Genomic DNA, 19,459 nt, shown 5'->3' with positions numbered 1-19,459 from the left:
CATCCCTGAACTGTACCTCTGCCTAAGCAGTCAGTCTACTGAGAAAGTACACTTCTGACAGAACAGATTAAGACTATCCAAAACTCCTTAATTTACTGTCTGTACAGAGCAGTGCTGTGGCTTTCCTTATGATGCAACCAACAAAAATCAGACCTGGCAGAAGACTCTAACTACATTCTTCAGCCTGCACAGCTAAATGTGGTTTTGTGCTCAGCTAGAGCTGAAGAACACCTCGTTTGATAACACCTGCTTAGTTCTAGGTACAGGGGAGTACACTTCCAGCACAGTGTTCAATTTTTCTGGATAAAAGGTTCATCATTCACATTCCCGTGGATCCTAGCTGAAGTTTGTTACATTGGGAATTCTAGGGGACATGTAGAAGTATCTGGAAGACATTTACTATGCAGGAGCCTAAAATGTCTCTTCAAAAATCTGTTTAAGCACATATTGTGAATTATACTATATAAATAATAAATTAACATATATGTCTATTGCACATATCTTCTGGCTACTTGCAAGTAAGTCTGAGGCTATGAGAATTGTTCTAATTTTCATTTTAGATGATGTAAGCTAATCTATTAATTTATTATTTGGGTGCCCTGCTTAACTTGAACAGAGCAGGCAACTCCTTTTTTTTTTCTGTGCAAATATATTAACAGAAAGGCAATAATTAGTATTTTTTCTGTTTTGATTCACAGAGGCTTTTCAAACAATATTGCAGATTTTTTAAAGGAAACACAAACATTGTACTTGTTTGGTACCTTCAAGTCCAGAAATAAGAAAAGGCAGATTACTTAGCTCAACAGATTCTGAAATGAATGCTTGTTTCTGCACACCTTCAGGTTTTGGTATTTTATAAAGGAGCTTTAATGTTAGTCTGCCTAGTAATTCACTATGGGATGTCTTTATATACCACTGACAGTAATACGGCTCATTTTGGGTGATTAATTTAACCCCCAGTATTGCAAGTGCCTTGCTACATTAGCATATCTTTCAAGGAACTGTTGCAATGTGAGAAAATTGCCTGTAGGATTATTTGCAACTAGGAACCTGTGAAATGTAAAATAAAATTGAAGACTATAAAGTAAAATATCAAAGCTACCTAAAATATTAACAGCCAGTACTCCAAAAAGTAATTTAGAAGAATTGCATGAGGGAGTGAAAATTACTAATTTAAAAACAGATAGCCTTGGCAAAATAAAGTCAGAAGTTTAGAACAAACAACAGATAATACAAATTCATTGTATACACAATATGAAAAGAATGCAAGCAGCACTAGCAGCTTTAGTAGATGAAGAAGGCTGGGACAGAAAAGCCGGACCAAGCAAGCAACCAGATCTGTACAAACAAAACAAGAAAGTTGCATTATATTGAATTTAGGTTACTGGAGAGAATGAAGAACAAGTACTCTTTAATCCATCTAGTTTTCTGTTACATTTTCATTCTAATTGAACACAAGCAGAATTTGTGGGCAGAAGGATTTTCTTTTTAATTGATGCATTTGGAGCTGAGAGACATTGTCATGCTGTTCCAAATCATGTTTTCACCTGCTCATTGTGGGGCAAACCATGTTGGAAGTTTCAGTCGGGTTTCTGTGGGAGATTACAAGCTTCAAAGCTAACACTGTGAAACCTGTTTCCCTTTTGATACGCACTTTTTCTTTTAATAAATTTCAGAACAAAGAAATAAACTCAGATGAATCATAAAGGCACAGAAAATAGAAGAAAAAGTCTTTAGTCTTGAATCAGGCCCCGATTCTGCATGACGTATGACAGAGCTTCGAGTTGGATTCATGTTTAATCTTACTGAACCATCGCCCCAGAGAAGTTCTTATGTACTTACACCGCTCACTGCTCAGAGCGCTAACCCTGGGCCAAGAGCATGAGCACGAGCAAACTCTGCATGTCATGGGGGCTGCCTGCCATCCAGGGCTGCCCAGCCTCGGCTCTCCCTCTTTGCTTGGGATTTCACAGGCCAGGAGATGGCTTAAAGGCCTGTATGAAATTCACAGCACATTCAACATGACTTCAAGTTGCACCAGTTGCATGGAACACCTGCAAGTGAAAACAATGGGACTACTCTGTCCTTGTCTGCTTTTGATTTCAGATGAGGTGATTCCAGGTCAAAGTCCAGGTAAGAAGCTGTGATTCACTGAAACCCACATTTGACATTTGAAAGTCCTTAACATACTGTTGCCAGGGCTCTTCTGTGAAACCACATTAATGTCATAGCAGGTGCAGATTTTAACCTTGCCAGTGAATTATACACTGTACAGCATGGAGGGGAATTTCTGAAGAAGTTGCCACATATATGGGATCATTCCCTTATGCAACTGAATAGTGCACTGGCTTAGGAGGAAAGTGCAGAGGCCAAGTACTTATTCTCATATTTTACCTTTTTTTTTTTTTTTTCCTGAAATGGGCAGTGACCTAATGTAGAAATCTCCCATGATAAGGCATTAGTACATGTTCTACAGAAAACAACATATTTTTAGTTGAAAGGGGGCTGACAATGACTGAAGAAGTCTTTTAAAATCTCTAATAACTGTGATCCTGCTATTTCCATAGACATTTATAGTCTGTAGTACAAGATGATAAAAACTGAAATTGTTTGGGAAGTTCCTGTACTTTACAGAATTCTACTAGCTGCTTCTAAAACAAAAAAAGAATTTTCTGTATAAAGTACTCCAGATTAATTCTGTAGTTCTTTATACGGATTTTTTTTTTTAACCTGTGATTACTCTATCTCAAGACCCTATTTATAATAATTTATAAAGCACTATAAATACACTTACATGAGCAGTACAAAGGAATTCCCTCCAGTAAGTCAGCTTCATTAGGGGTCCAACTTAAATGCTTCTATGCAAATGTTCATAGCATGAGGAATAAACAAGGAGCTAGAGACTTGTGCGCACCTGCAGGGCTATGACCTTATTAGCATCATGAAGAGGTGGTGGGATAACTCCTATGACTGAAGTGTTGGAGTGGAAGGATACAGGCTCTTTAGGAAGGACAGGCAGGGTAGATGAGGAGGGGGGGTCACCTTCTATGTCAGTGACCAGCTGGAGTGCATGGAGCTCTTCCTGGGGATGGGTGAGGAACAATGCCAGCACCTATTTTCTAATGACTTACTCTAAATACCAACTGGAATATAATACCTTTAAAAGAAAGGTGTGTTTTGTTCTTCTTTGAGCTATAACATGTAGAGAAATAAGGGAAAGGCTCCTTACAGTGAATGATTCACTTTCCTGTAATACTGTGTGCAGCCTCTTGTCATTATGCCATACTTATAACACAGCAGAAATCACCTTTGAAATTACTTAACTGAATTGTAGGGATTATTCTATAGATAACCTATCCCAAGGCTGCTTTATCTTTTTTTCTTTCCTTTCATCTTCCACAAGGAGAATCTTCCTAAAGAACACTGAAGTTCATTGTGTTGATAAACTCGTGATCCCATCTAACCTGTATGGTTTATTTGGACAGATGGTTACCAGGAACCATTCAGAGCAGCATTAAAAGTCTAAATAAATGTGGACTGGGAGGATTAGACCCACCTTCCACCCCTGTTGCACTGAAGGTATTTTGGCTCCAGTTACAGAAGTCATCATGACATAGCAGTGATTTGTCTTCTGAACTGGACTTTAAGAACAAGGCTACTCTTCACTGTAAAAAAGTTTGCCTGAGCCAAACTTTGTAGGTCTTGCTTAATGGTTTCCCCAAATTCTTTCACATCTGCCTGCTTCTATGTATAATGAACTACCTGACCAAAAGTGTTTCACCCAGAGAGAGCAAATGCGTGACCTTTATAGACAAATCTGTAATAACTACACTGTCCAAACAGACATTTTGAAAAAAGAACAGAAAAATAAAAATACCCAGAGGTAATACTGTGGTTAAATGGAGACTTATTTCTATTCATTTCACTACTGATTTCTAAAATAAGTACTTGATGTATCTATGTGTGCTAGATGCTTTACTCAATGAATGTATGCACCAGGATTTCCATGTCAGAAGTCAGCGCTGATTTTTATGAGCAGAGTGTCTCATCTGCTATGAAATGGAAAGAAAGAGTTAAGTCTTTTTTTTTTTTTTTTTTTTTTCCTCCAGCTTTACATTTAGTACCAGAACATTAGAGAACTTTGTTTCTCTCAACTGTGAAATACTGTGCCTTGGCAATCTCCATTCTGTGGATCCATGATCCTGAGGCTGGTGGTCACACAGTTTCCAGGACTATCATGAGCAGACTCATGCAGTCTTTTCAGCAGTTCAGTATTTCAGAAATGCATCAGTATACCGATTCTTTCACATGTCTTTTGGGAGTGATGCTTTTTGTGAGGCTGCCTGGGCTACACTGCTCTCACCTGAACTGGTGGCCTCACTCTTCCAAGTACTTGGCACCCACATACCCACTGAAGGCAGTGGGAAAGATGAGTGTTCTGCAAATTTAGTTCATCAGCTTTGAAAACATATGCAATACTTATACTGGTACATTACTTTTCCACCAGCTGGAGTAGCTGGCACAAAAAAGGCTTAAAGATTGAAAGGGTTTTGTTTTGTTTTGTTTTCTGAGTACTTCCATTCTATTCAAGACCATATAACTCCGTGACTGTAAGAAATATTTGTTACTGAAGTACATGACACTTCTATAAGAATTTGCAGTCAATTGACTTTTGTGCGTGTGTGATGATAACAGTACTATTTATTACAGAAGCCTAAAGTATCTCTTTGAAAAGAAATTACCAAACCTAATATTTCTCTTTGTACAAAAATATTCTGTAAAAGATTATTTTCATGAATAGCAACACTTTGGTTCAATTTGTGTGTCTGTTTGCGATTTCTAAAGATGCTTTTAGATAGATCTCATTTCTATGAGGATTTGATAAGACAACTCTGAGGAAATAATAAACAGATTCTATTTATAATGGACTTGCTAACTAGCACTCAGAAAGAGCTTTTATGTGTGAGGGTTTTTTCTTTGAATTGATCTTCACTGGGATAAAACTATTATAATAGAATCCTGTTCAGTCCATAAGTACACAAGGACTTGATTCTGTCTGAACCCAGATCTAAGGAGGAAAATTCAATGTTTCTTTGAACAGTAGGTAATGGCAATACACTGATATTTCCATTAAAAAATACAAATTTAAAACCCCCAAGTTACTGTTTCCTCCTTTTCAGGATTCTTGGGTATATCTCATAATGCTACACCTACAGTGTCAGACTGGTTTATCTTGTGGTAGTATTCACACCTAAGCAGTTTATCAAGGAAGAAGGACCTGGCATACTTACTTTTCTCAGATTTCACATTGCCCTTAATAAGGACTGTAGAATTTATATTGTGACACATGGTGAAAGGTTCACGGGGGTGATTTTCACAATTACAGGAAGCCCAAGCTTCCACAAATAATAGCTTAATGGGACTGAATGAGCAAATTGGTGATTTGAACATACAGATAGATGTTTAATGAGCAGAGGCTTCAGGAGTAACAAGCCAGTTTCCAGTGCCTAGTTCACGATGCTCAGTAGAAATGTACATGACTTTTTATCCTGAAATGCAATGCTCCTGAAGAAGAGAGCTGATGTGATACTACAACTGGCCAATTTGACTCTGTTGACCATTCCCACTCAACTCAACCATTAAAACTTTTGTTTGTTCATCTGAAGATATGATTTATCTGATTCCTACAAGATTAAAGACTACAGAAGACCCATATTACTTTCCTGTTGCATGCAGAACTTTGTATTGTAGAGACCAGTGTAACTAGTTTAGATGAACAGTAAGTTCATTCCTCTTGCTCAAGGACCATGAGAAGTTCTCTAAATGTTTTTGAAGACCTGGGGCAGGATAATGCAAGACAGTGGGGAAGAAGAATCATCCTGGATTGCAGGGTCCTTTCACACAGAAGGGAGTTGTAAGTAACTTTGAAAGTTTCAAGCATGGAGTCTCCAGTGCATCAAAGGTTACTGCTTAAGTCTTCTTGCCCCACACAGCTGTTACCATCTTATCTGTCTATCTGGGACAGACTCAGGAAATAGTGCAGAAACAAATGACACAAACATACTCAGAACAGTTATCTTTAAAGTATTACAAAGAATTGTAGTTCAGTGGTGTAAAGAGTAAAAAATAAAAGCTTGATTTTAAAAGCTGTTTTTTTACCACCACAATTTGTTGAAGCAAATAAAAAGTATAAAACACTTTACAATTATTTTAATGGATACATCATGTTCTCCAGCATCAGAATTACGAAGGTGTAATTTGTTGTATTTATAACCTCTATCCTCATTTGCAGTGAAAATCTTACACATTTACTTTAAAGAGATTTCACTCAGAATACTTACCTACCTTGCTATTTTGCTCTTATTTATTATTATTACATATTTTATTTTATTCTTTCTAAGAAAATAAATGGCAAAAGACTAACTCATTATACAGAATCTCATAAAACTCTCACATTTCTTGGAAAAAAAAGGTTTATGCTAAGATTGGTACTGACATGCACTTTTTTTAATTGCTAGTAATGTATACACAAAGAATATGGTAGATATTATCACTGATATTGATGCTGAGGCTGTAGTAATCTTCTCTGTATCAGAAGTCCTTGCCATCATTTTGTTCTCTAGAGGATATAGGTTGATTAGGGCAGTCCCATTGTTTCATCTGAAATCTTAGCAGATTAATACTTTCATCAGGGCATCAATTTGTCCCACTTTTCTTTTTGCTGCTCTTTGTGAGTGACACAGCCAAAGGAACGCACCGCTTTAAACTGTCATTCAGTTTAACTCCTCCTCTGCAATTATACTGGCATGCATAATACATCATAACAAATTGGATTTTGCAAAGAAGCAACAACAGATATTATATTTGCTTGTGGCTTAAGATAGAAGCTGTTGTAATAGGGGAGGGAGGGGGTGAGCAATGGATAAAGAAATCGAATGAATTAAAACCACTTACAGAAAACAGCAGTTGCCTTCTATTTTCTCAAGGTTTCTTCTTCTTTAGTATAATGACCAATTGCAAAAGCAAAAGGAAATAAAAAATGAAATATTAAAACAAATTAAATAGCTTTACAATTAGCAAAGGCTTTACAAGGATGTTTGTTGTTTTAGCAGGAGATTTTCTTCTGGGTTTAGAGGCTAAAAATAACTGCCTTACTTCAAGGAAAGATTTCTGTTTGAACAAAAATTGTTAAAGGGACACCATCAAGTGAAGAATCCTACATCATATAGGACAAATATCTTTACCAGATCTCCTGGATGGAATAGGGAACTTCCATTGTTTTTTGATGAGTAAAAGCCCTTCCTCCATATTTCAAATTCTGTGATGGTTTTCCAATCTAACTGTAACAGACTCAGTGGCTGAGTATCCTCCTTCATGCATCTGATTGCCAGAGTTACCTAACATAAGGGACAACCCAGAATATCTTTCAAGTAGCTGTCTAGAGCCAACAACATATCCCTAGTGTGCATGGGACTTCAAGACAGCAACTAGATCAGTTGTCTCCTCCCTCAAAAAAGGCAAAATATGCATTTGTCAGAACATAAACAAAAAGTCTTTTGGTTTATAAAAGTATTTAGATAGATTCAATTAATTTTGTATTTTATGGCAGGTGCTCCACTTCATTTAAAAAATAAAGGAAGGGGGGGATCAGCTTTACTGGGACTATGAAGAATATTTTTGTCCTTTCAAAAATATAGTATTTTCGGCTCAACATTCGTAAAACAAAATTTTGTGGGTAAAATCTAAAGATTTAATATGAAATTAGAACTACATTGTTCAGAATCCCTGTCTTAAATTTCCCCTCCACCCCTGCATGTCACATCCCCTGTGATGATGTGCTAAAAGTTCTTGATTCAAACTTCAATAACCTAACAACATACTGGTATGAAACAAAAATAAAAAGAAAGTTCACAATATAAATAAGTGGAAACACAATAAGCAAAAGCACAAAACCTAACAACAGCGAACAGTGGAATCTTTATGAAATCCCAAGGTTTTTTGCACCCAGACTTTATAGTGGTGGGTATACCCTGGAACGTTTCACACAGCCTGAGGATAGAAGCAGTGACATAAGTGGTGACTTCACATGCTGCAGCTATAAATGATCTAGATATAAGGGTATCAGTGTGTGTTGGTTTTGGCTGGGATAGAGTTAATTTTCTTCATAGTAGCTGGTACGGTGCTATGTTTTGGATTTGTGTTGAAAACACCATTGATAACAGAGGGATGTTTTCATTATTGCTGAGCAGTGCTGAGGCAGAGCCAAGGCCTTTGCTGCTTCTCACCCCACCCCATCAGCGAGTGGGCTGGGGGTGCACGAGGAGCTGGGAGGGGACACAGCCGGGACAGCTGACCTCAGGGATATCTCACACCATATGGTGTCATGCTCAGCATATAAAGCTGGGGGAAGAAGAAGGAAGGGGGTACATTCAGAGTTACGGTGTTTGTCCTCCCAAGTCACTGTTACACATGATGGAGCCTGGCTTCCCTGGGCATGGATGCCTGCCTGCTGATGGGGAGTGGTTAATTAATTCCTTGTTTTGCTTTGCCTGCATGCACACCTTTTGCTTTACCTATTAAACTGTGTTTATCTCAACCCATGAGTTTTCTCACTTTTACTCCTTCAATTCTCTCCCACATCCCACTGGGGTGGGGAGTGAGCGAGTGGCTTTTTGGGGCTGAGTTGCCAGCTGGGGTTAAATGACAAAACAGTGATAAAGTGATACAAGGTGTGAATTTAGACAGTGAACATTTTGGAATACTCATGTTAGAACTATGTAGCACATTTTTATAGGTAAGCGATTCATTCTTATCTCCTCTAAAACTGTATCCTACTAACTTTTACCTTAATGATGGATGATAGCTCCAGGACCATTGCAAGGCCTCACAACATGGAACCATTATAATACGAATTATGTGAAGAGTAGAAATTACCAGCAAGATGACAATTTCTAGACTGATCTTAAAATAACCAGATACTTTCCTTCCTATAATTAAGCCAAGATCTTCCTTCCCAATTACACTGGCAGAAATTCCTTCTCAGTGAGACTGGCAGGTGGATATATAGTTATTTCCAATAGCATTAATGTATGTCACAGAGGTGGAAATGAGAGTTGGGAAACAGGAGGGCCTTATGCAAATAGGCAATTTTGGCTGCCAGTTATTTTGGTTGCATTGGTAGACTGCTACCTGATATACAACTACAGCCAAAGTTTAGAAAAGTGGTATCTTTGTAGAACATAGTCTGTTCATCTTAGTTACTAGGATAAGACATTTGGTTGCTTACACTATTATTACCATATTAGTGACCATTTTCAAGAAGTGCCCTTCAGCTACTGCTTTTCCCACACTAACACTGCTGAAACAAACCACTTGGATTTCACTGTGCATAAAATTAATTTCTTCTGAGAATGATCAAAGAACAGACTCTAAACACACTTCTGTAGTTTAGTATCCTCCTGTCACTAGTCTTTGTTGCTGTAAAACTGCATTTTCTATAATAATCTTTGTCTTGCACATTTAATACTAATTATTTTACTGTATTGTTACACAGATAATTGTGGGAGTTGTCAATTAAACTCTCGTTTATGTTCAAGCATAAGTCTGTTCTTAGTTCCTTACGCATATGCGTAAAAAAGTCTGTGTCCTGAAAACTGCAGTTTGCTTGATATATGCAGTTTTTATAGTTTATCAGATATTATTATGCTGAAGACTTCCATCCTCTATTTTTTTCTACAATGCAGTACTGCATAAGAATGTACTCTGTATTCATTTTTTTCAGACCATATTTTAAACTTCATTTTTGAAACTTTAAAAAGTAATAATGAAAACTCCCAATGGATTATGTCCAAAGACCATAATCAGGTCTGTACCTGGGTGAGATTTTTTTTAATAATTTTTCCCTTCTATTGAAGTTAGAGAGCATATTTCATGGCACTATTCCTTCTTAACAATGAGAAACCTGCTTCTAACAGTAGGGCAAGAAGAATACTTGCATGTTAACAAGTAATGCTGTCTACTATGTAATAGGGAATTTCCCATTGAAAAGAATGTGCTGAGTTTTATCTAGATTTTTATGATTTTCATGCTAATGAATGTGCAAAGACTATAGGATCACAGGTAATGATACAAGTTAAAACAATATTTGTTAGGTTTTTAACATTCATTTGCATTATATGTGAACCCAAAGAGTACAATACTATGCAGTTCAGATAATAAAAGGATCAGTCATTTCTCTTTGTCTAAATTGAACAGGAAGTTGACTAGCAGCCATAGGTGGTTAAAAATAAATTGCATTTAGAAAATTCCATCGATTTAGGGTATCAGGAGCAATGCAGGAAATTTGATTAATTATTTCAATGAGTTTTAGTCTACTGTGTCCTTCTAAATACAAGGAGAATCTGCCACTGAAATCAAAGTAGGTTTTGCAGTTCACCTCAATGAATCCTAAGACCTGCACGTCAGATTTTGTAACAATACACACACACTGATCTGGTGTAGTGGATACCTAGGCTTTGCCTGAAAATTAAAGGCTGGAAAATAAAGGGTATATTGCCTTCGCAGCTTAATTCACAGGTTACGTTATCTTGCCCAGAGGTTAAGTGTCATCAGACTGAAAAAATGGCTTTAGCTATTTTCTCATAAAATGCAACATATGATGAAGATATTTAATGGTCTCTGCAGCTGATGAAGAGTTACTCTCAGAGGTCTGGGAGGTTCAGTAACTTCCTTAACTTTTAAATACTTAATGGACCTCCCCAATGAAGCAAGATATCTTGTCAGACCAGGCTTTTTAAAAAATACCTAGTACTGTCTGTATCTATCCAGATGAAATGTACCAAGAAAGCAGTTTATATATTAAATCCACAGTCCATCCTCATTTTCTAAACTTACAAGATACCCTTGAAATTCTGCAATACCAGATGCTGTTATTCAGACATTATTTATTATAGTACAGATTTGTTTTGAAACGGACAACTCAATAATGGCTAGGACTTGAGTCACACTTATCACCTTGTTACACTTAAAGATGACATCCACTGAAAAGCCTTCCCAAATCCCATGGGCTGCTCTGCCCAGAGCTGCTGAACAATAGTATACCTTCAGTCTTGGCATTTCATCACATTCATCACATCCTGCATCATAACACTTCTGAATTCAGCCTGTATCTTTCTTAGCTTAAGAAAAACAGAAAAAATCCCAACTTCAGGACATTCCCGACTGAAGTAATCAATACATCATTATAATAAGGACTATCCTCATAGTCTAGCTATGAAGAATTCAAGCTGTGCAATGGTAGTGGTGCTGATGGCCCAAAGAAACTAAGGGACCACATTGCACACCAGCGAGTGGCAGAGCTGTGAGTGGATGGTTAAAGGACAGAAACTCCTTTGATTTCTGGTATGAGAGTTCGTGCCAGTCAGCAATATAAACTGAGACTGTTCTCTTCTTCAAATATGCCATAATTTCCCAGGGCTCATTGATAAGACCACCCTGCATATCCATTTTAATTCAACTAGAGTCTAGCGGTAATCCACATTCATTTAAAAGGCTCAAAAATGAGATGGACAAAATTTAATTATAAATGAATTAAAGAATTACTAATATTCTAGACCTGAAACAATTGAGAGTAAAACTGAATCATGAAACTGAAACTGCTTAGAAATAGTGATGGATCTTTAACTGTTAATAGGTGGAAGATATTCACCTTTATTGTATAAATGCAACTGTTTCTCGGAAGGTGTCTTGGTATCTTTTGAAAGAGGAGACCAGTACATGGATTTCAGTCCTTCTCAAACAAGTAATAATGAGAAGTTTTACTTAATTTATTTGTGGCATCCCACAAGAAACAATTCTCTCCAGTTATTTTCTATATTACTTAATCACTGAGGTGAATTTGTCAGATTATCTAGATTTGTGTGTCAATATAAAAATGATGATATTCAGTTCTTCCTATGTTTTACCAAATCTCCAGTATACAAAGTGCTTAGATAAGATCAGTTAATTTATAAAAACACCCGTCTGCATTTGAGTCTAAAAAAGACAGAGTGCTGAGGGTCAGAGGAAGGCATTACAAAGGATATGAAGGAAGGTGCATTCTTCTTTGATTGAAAATGTTGGACCCAAATTAGCAAGTTCAATATGTAGCTTGAGGGTATTTCGATTCCTTGATGCAGATATGTTACACAGTACTATCCATAAGCAGCAGTTTCTATTATTACTGACTGCTACAAGGCTCCATCCCATCTTGGCAGATGAAGCCCAGCCTTCGGTTATTTACATGTGTCACCTCTCAGCTGGATTACAGCCATGTAGTTCCTGGGCATGAAGCCATCACACCTTAGGAAACTCCAATTAGTACAACATGCTGTAATACATGAGCTGCCCTGAGCAAATTTATCCTGTCTCACAGTGACTTCTTATTGACTCTTAAATCAAGGGAAATTCTCAGCTACTACTTTTAAGAAAAACAATAGCCTGGGCCCAAGATTTTTAAAAGACTAAATAAAATTCTGGGATCCACAATCTTAAAATACAGCTTCACCCTTTCAGTAACATAATGCTCAGAAAGAGAGTTGCACCTTCTTTACCTAGAAGACAGAACATCCCCAGTGATGGAAGACAGAAATTAATTAAATATGCACTTCTGTGATCTTACAATCTTTATGAAATACATATTGTTAAAAAAAAAAAAAAAAAAAAAAAAAAAAAAAAAAGGAAAGGGAAAAAGGGAAAGGGCAAGGGAAGGATCGACACCAACAGTAATACCGTCAAAATCAGCCTCCACTAAACATGCGTTCTTGATCCTAGGGAGACTATTTTGAGAATAAAGAAGAAAATGCAATAAGGAAATAAAATAGTAAAAATTAAACAGAAGTTTCCTAATAATTTACTGAAAGACACTCACAAAATATTAATGAGTGCAGCACAATGCTTATAGAACTGAGGGCATAGATTACCTGATCGCTTAGTCATGTTTCCAGTCATTTAGTTGTTTTTCTTCCCGCACATATCAAATCTATGGGTTAAAAGGGACATCATTCCTTTAATGAACAAATTTCTCACAAAAGAGAAGGTGGCAGTGTAGTGACAGTACTATCCACAGAGTGTTCACTATCACCTTCAGAGAAGAGCCCAGTTCCTGGAAGACAGATGTCCATCTCCAAACCAACACCACTGCTAAAAATCTCAGCACATGGCCCGTTGTACACTGGCACCTTTGTTTTCTCTCCTTCGATGATTTCCCCTCCCAGTGTGGTGAGCAAGTCAGCACTGGTACCGCTGCCCATGCTGCTGTGCTGCCTGCTCTGCGCGGAGCCCAGGGCTGCAGCCCCCAGGGTTACCATCCAGCACCTTTCAAAAGCACTAAATTAACTCCGAAAGAAAGAGATTCCTACTGAAACTGCGGCGCATGAGGAAACGTTGCCAACTCTGTGAATGATGAGTGTTCTGCTTGCCATGTTGAAATTGTTTGTCCTGTTGTGCATATTCATAAATTAAGCAGCTGTTATTTTTTTTTTTCCAATTAAACACAGCCCTTACAATGCATAATAGGTCATTCAGATGTGTGTCTAATCTGTCTGTCCTCACTAAACAAAAGACTAGATTCAGGCTTATAAACAAGAAGTCAGTTGTAGCACATTAATTTAAAAAGAAAATAAATAAATAAATAAATAAAAGCTGTGGAGTTGAGTTCTAAAAGGAATAGCATTGGGAAAATCTCCAGACCAATAAAAGAAACAAGACCAACTGTGTCCACACTCCAAAACTTGATGGCAAAACTTCCTCACAATCATCTCTGCTATTTCAGAGGGTAAGAAAAGCTTATGTCTAATTAAAATTAACCATGTATTTGCACTTGCTAAACTGACCTCCAGACCACATAGGCTTTTTCAATAAAGGCAGTACAAAATGCTTTGTTCATTTGTCATCTTAGTATTCAGCTGGTATGCAGATTCCTGTGGACAGGTGAGGCTTGTGTCATAGTTCATTAATCATATATACTCCCTCAGGTCCAAAAAAGCAAGGCAATTGATCAGTGATCCTTAAATCTTTTTGAACTCACTGAGCAGTAAGAGTTCAGATTTTCCTAGAACATGAGAATCTGAATTTCGTTACAAACAAACCACTCTTCTGCTGCTGAAAGGCTGCATTAGATAACTCAAAAGGAAACACCAGAATTCCATGTTGCATTTGGAATAGCCTGTCCTTTTAATATATTTATTTCTTCCCTTCACATCACCCCCCTACTTCTGTGCTGATGAAAGAGCACATCTAACCTTTATAACCCTGAAAGTTGCCTACAGTAATAATATTTTTTTATCCACAGGAAATGTGATTTTCTAGGGGCTCTTGTTTAACAATTTGTGATGGGTGATACCTTGGAGCAAAGAGCTCAACAGAGAAGGACGAAAGCAACATGTGTCAACAGGAGTGACCCCTCCAAACTGGATCTCTCAGTCCAGTTGAGCTGGGCTCACTAAAGACTGCAAGTAGGAAGTGAAGACACAGCTGAAGATCTAGTAGAAGATAGATTTGGGTTGCTAACTTCAGTCTCATCCTAGGGAGACGGTCACTTAAGAGCTTAAAAGCAGGTTAGCCTCAGCTGTACCTCTTTATCACACACTGACACTTTTGGAGGGTAAAACAACAGTTCTAGGAGAAAGAACATTTTCAATGCTTATCTCTCTTTTTGCAGTCAAGGTGAACAGACAGAACTTATTCAATATCTGTATTATTTAATATCCAGTTTGGTTTGGAAACCATTCATGCTATTGCTATGTAATGACCAGCTCTCCAGGGCACTGTCTGGTCTCGTCTCTGCAGGTTTGGAGTGGATAAGGGCTCATGAAGCCACAACAATTCAGGCAGAACACAGCCAAAAGCATGAGGAAGCCTGGGCAGGTTTCAGATTCCGTGCATGGTCTTGGTGTAGCAATTATGTAGGCACTTCTTATGGATGAATTCCCACGCATAGGATTTCATACCTCCCCAGGAGTATCTAGTTTATTAAAAATGCTAAAGAGCTCCCACAAACTGAAAAGGAACTGGAAAAAAATTCATTAACTAAAATTGAAGAGACCAGACTGGTGATATTTTCACCCAAATTTGTTATTGCTTCTGGTTTTACAGATTCAGACCTTATAATCTGCCAGAAAACTGTCTCCTGCTGGGGAGAAATGGGAGTTTTCTAAAGAAAAGAAAATGGAAAAGAAAAACTACAACATTTTCTTAAAGATATTTTACTGAAATGGTCGGCAGCCCTAGTAGTTGGTGGCAGTTGCGTCTGGGAGAATAAATCAATACTGTTAAATCTGCAGACTGTTAGATGACATTTTTCTCAGGTGACATTGGTCTACTGTGTCTCCTGGCATTATTATCTTTTCATTGGCTTTGGGACAGTAGAGAAAAGAGTGAAAAAAGGATTTTGATCAGAACAAATACAGGACAAAGGTAACTGAGTGAAGACCTTCTGCATGACTCTCTTCTCCAAATCTTCATTGTCTGCTTACACTGCAAGGATGTCAAATGGGGATAGCTTCCTGCTGGAGCTGCTTCAGGGTCCTGGTAGGTCTGGGCATCATACCAACAGACACTTACTCTCACCACTCATCCTCTTCCACTCTGATAATCACAGCAGCAGGTTGATTATTGGGTTGTAAAATACAAGGGATTTAGTGCTGACTGCAGCACTGAGTGCCTCCTTAAATTCCTTATTGCAGATAATTTTCATAAAATTTGTCAAGGATCTTGTCTGAATTGTATTTTCACGTAGTTAATCCTCTGTCTGTACAGCAATCTGGCCCTGTGCTGCTTGCACTGCAAAACACGCCTGTGGCTGACCTATGTGTACTCCCTGCACGTTCATCAGGATGTAACTGTCCCAGCCACCCACTTAGCAGGTCCTGACAAATACTGCTGCAGACACATGTGGACTGGCCACAAAGAAAAGTAAAGACAGTGAGGAAATGAAAAAAATCTAGAGGAGGTAATATGAGACTACTGCTGACAGACTTTCACTGAGTACATCCTGCAATATTTAGGAATAGTCCATGGAAAGGAGTAAGAGGTATCTCTGACTTCAGGCCCTGAACTTTGGCAGAGTTCACAGAAGAGTTCACTGGGAGCCAAGCTTAACAATTTATGATACAGACGAGTTAATAAAATTGAGAATGAATTTAACTGGTGCCCAACAGTAGTAGATAGAGCAAGTACTAAGAGAAAATTGAGTATTAAAACGTGAGTTATCTGCTTGACCTTAATACTAGAGAGAGTAATATTTGAAATTTTCCCCAACCATTTTCTGGTTCAGCCTGTTCATTTGGTGTATTTCTGTTTTCCTTTCTTCCTTTTAAATTATGGATGGTGAAACCATTGCCACCTTTGAACCCACTTGTGACCATATTCAAGGTATTTATTCCCTGAAGCTAGAAAAATTTTTCTTTTGTTCTTCCTCCAATGCCTCACTACTTAAAGGGCTGAAAAGGACCACAAATAACTGTCTAGAAATAGGGACAGAACAAGGGAAAGATAGCACAGGAATGCATTGTATTTTATCTTGACAGACAACAATACTCTTCTTAGGTCATGTTTCCATTCTGAAAATTAAGTACAGTGGAAAACAATGAATGTATTTTGTAAAGGAAACAAAGATTATATTATTCAAGAAGGAAAGGAAATGGTACAAAAATACTTCAGGAGGAGACAAGAAACAAAATGTCAAGTACTTCAATATTTATTTTTGGAAGCTCCATCATTTTGTTTTTAATTAGTATCTAGTAACTCCGCTCTAACAAACAATGCTTTATTCCATACTCCCCTTCAAATACAGGCCACTTCCATTATGCATTCATTTCCCTAAGTATTTTTAATAGATAGTTTTCCTAGTAAGATGACTGATTTGTGAAAAAAAAAAAAAAAAAGAAAAAGAAAAGAGCTTGCTTTGCAGCTGAACTGAGAAACAGGACTTTGTTCACTCTCATTAATGGATCAACTGACAGTCAAAAATAGAGGTGCCCTTTTGTCTGAAGGACAGCAGCTTAGTTAGCAAAATTCAATGAAGTTTTCAGGTGATTTCAGCTAAAGTAACTGAAGACTGTTATTTAACAAAGAATATAAAAGTCTATTAAATTTCTTGCCTCAAAAGCTGTCAGAAATGTATAAATACAAACATAGTTCAAAAGGTAGGAGAAATGTGTAAATATAGCCTCTGAAAAAAAGAGTTGTTTTGTTTTGTTTTGTTTTGTTTTTCTGTAACAACATTAGATGCCTGATGACCCAAATTCAATGGCAGTGCAGCATGTAGCCTTTTATACAGTAACATGGCCAGGTCTGGCTGGTATTCCTAACACTTTCTTTACATACATTTTAAATAGTCTCCATAAACTGCAAAGTAATACTGGTAGTTGCAAGCTTTTGTCAAGTGATATTGCAAAAATACTTTAAAAATAATTTATTTCCAGTGTTCATATTATTGCTTTGTGTTCATAGGAAATAGCTGTTGAAGAAGACACCTTCATGTTCCCATTTATTGCTTTTGCCTGATCATAAAAAATGTTACTTAGTAGACTTTTTGCACTGAAAATTATTACTTTGTCACTAATGATCTACTTTAATTTATTTCTAATACTTTGCTACATATTCACAAGCTCATTCTCATTTCTGATGTAAAGGCTTATTAGCATATAATTACTTCTGATAAAAATAAGATTATAATTTCACTTAAAATGAAGTGTATGTGAAGTAATTCTATTAACTTTAAGGGGTGACACTCCAAACTTAAAGTATAACTACACTTAGGCTACAGTACTTAGTTTTTAACTCTCAAGGTTGTTAGCAAGCATCTGAGAAGTGTACTAAAGAAGAAAAAAAAAAAAAGCCTGTTTCTCATTTTCTTAAATTCGGAGTGTTTTGGTATGGCAGTGTTGCACTGACAAAATATTGTAAGGAATAATTCTTTATAAGCAGTTTCTATTTAAAATTCTGTATTGTCTTTTTCTTCAGATGGCAGCTACTGAAAAAAAATAACCCCATATTGTAATACTGAGTAGTGAACAATCACTATCACCCCCAGGCATTCTCTATGTAATGCAGTAGAAGCCTGTGTTTAAACATATTCCGAGCATCTGACACACATATGCTATACGATAAGTGTCTGTCATGATGGTGCTGTCCTAGGGCCAAAGGCTCTGAACTACTGCTTTAACCCACAAGGTACGATTTTTGAAAATCAGAATTGGAATACAGTAATAATGGGGAAAGGTAAAGATACTATTACCCTAGGAATTCATTACTGGGTTATTCAGTTGTGTTCTTTTCACAAGCACTAAAAATTCCTTAAAAATACATAGAAGACAGAAGAATAAATAAGTGATAGTTTTTACTCCTAATAAAGGGAAATGGCTGAAGGCTTGCAACTTCTGACAAGAGGCAGAAGACTCCTTCTCCACCTGCAGGTCTGCAATTGCAAAATAGGTTCCCTGGTAGCAGACTAGGGGAAGAAACCTCTGCTTGGACCCGAATCACAAACAGGATGCAGCAGGTGACAAGAGTAGGAGACTTTCCTGCAGGGAAAGTGGCACCTATCTGCCACCAGACTCATGTGCAGGTAGGCTTGTTGCTTTCTGGGGACATCAACAGGCCACCCAAGCAGTGGCGTAGGGACCTGAGAGGTTGTGCAGTCTCCTTCCTTGGAGGTTTCCAAGGACCAGCTGAAAAAAGCCCTGAGCAGTCTTGTCTGACCTCCAGCTGGCCCTGCTTTGAGCTGACAGATGGACTAGAGACCTCATGAGGTCCCTTCCAACCTGAATAATTCTGTGATTCTATCAGGCCAGAACATATTGTTCAAATTACAGGCAAACTGTGCGATTGCATCTTCTCTTAGCTCCAGTGACATTAGATCATGTGAAAAAAAAATTGAGTAAATTTATGCCAGCCATCAAGGGCAAATAGCTGGCAACAGACAAAAGAGAAGGACATGTAGAGCAGTTCCTCCTAAAAGTGTATCATTACAACGGCTTTGCTTTGTAGCTTCAGGCCAGGACAGTTCAGGTGCTGCAAGAGACTTTATGTGCTAAAATACAGCTGGCATGCACATCAGTAATAAAATTCACCTTAGTTTCAGTAAAAATCCCCTTACATTAATAAACTAGAATGAAAGCAAGGGCAAGTATTATAATTGTGGCAGTATATTGCAGCTGTGATACGCAAAAGCAGAGGCAGAGATAGCAGCAAGTACAATCCTCCAACTAGCGATAGCAGTTGCAAATATTATTATCCGTCACTTTATACATCCCACCTTAACATCTTCTAATTTCATTTATCCCATTCACAAACCCCTTGGTTTAATCAAATACTTTGCCTCTGAGCATTCTTTCAAGGAAGGAGTGTGGAAACAACTCAAAGACTTTCTAGATTCAGCTTTGAAACTTGCTCCAGGCTTTTATCCAGGAAGCCAACA

General features: G+C 37.6%; 1 long non-coding RNA gene across 3 annotated transcripts in view; it reads right to left on the bottom strand.

Moving 5' to 3' along the window:
* The window catches only part of LOC116963551, a 254,185-nt gene that overhangs the window by 39,024 nt on the left and 195,702 nt on the right, over positions 1-19,459 (bottom strand). For all 3 annotated transcript variants that reach the window (XR_004408268.2, XR_004408267.2, XR_004408269.2), the window contains exon 5: positions 6,955-6,996. This is a non-coding gene — a long non-coding RNA (uncharacterized LOC116963551). The remainder of the gene's footprint in view (positions 1-6,954; positions 6,997-19,459) is intronic.

This window comes from Tyto alba, unplaced genomic scaffold (assembly GCF_018691265.1).
Source record: "Tyto alba isolate M040663 unplaced genomic scaffold, T.alba_DEE_v4.0 Super-Scaffold_1000006, whole genome shotgun sequence".
Classification (NCBI taxonomy): domain Eukaryota; kingdom Metazoa; phylum Chordata; class Aves; order Strigiformes; family Tytonidae; genus Tyto; species Tyto alba.
The sequence above is the reverse complement of the archived record's forward strand: the minus strand, read 5'-3'. Positions and strand labels throughout refer to the sequence as shown.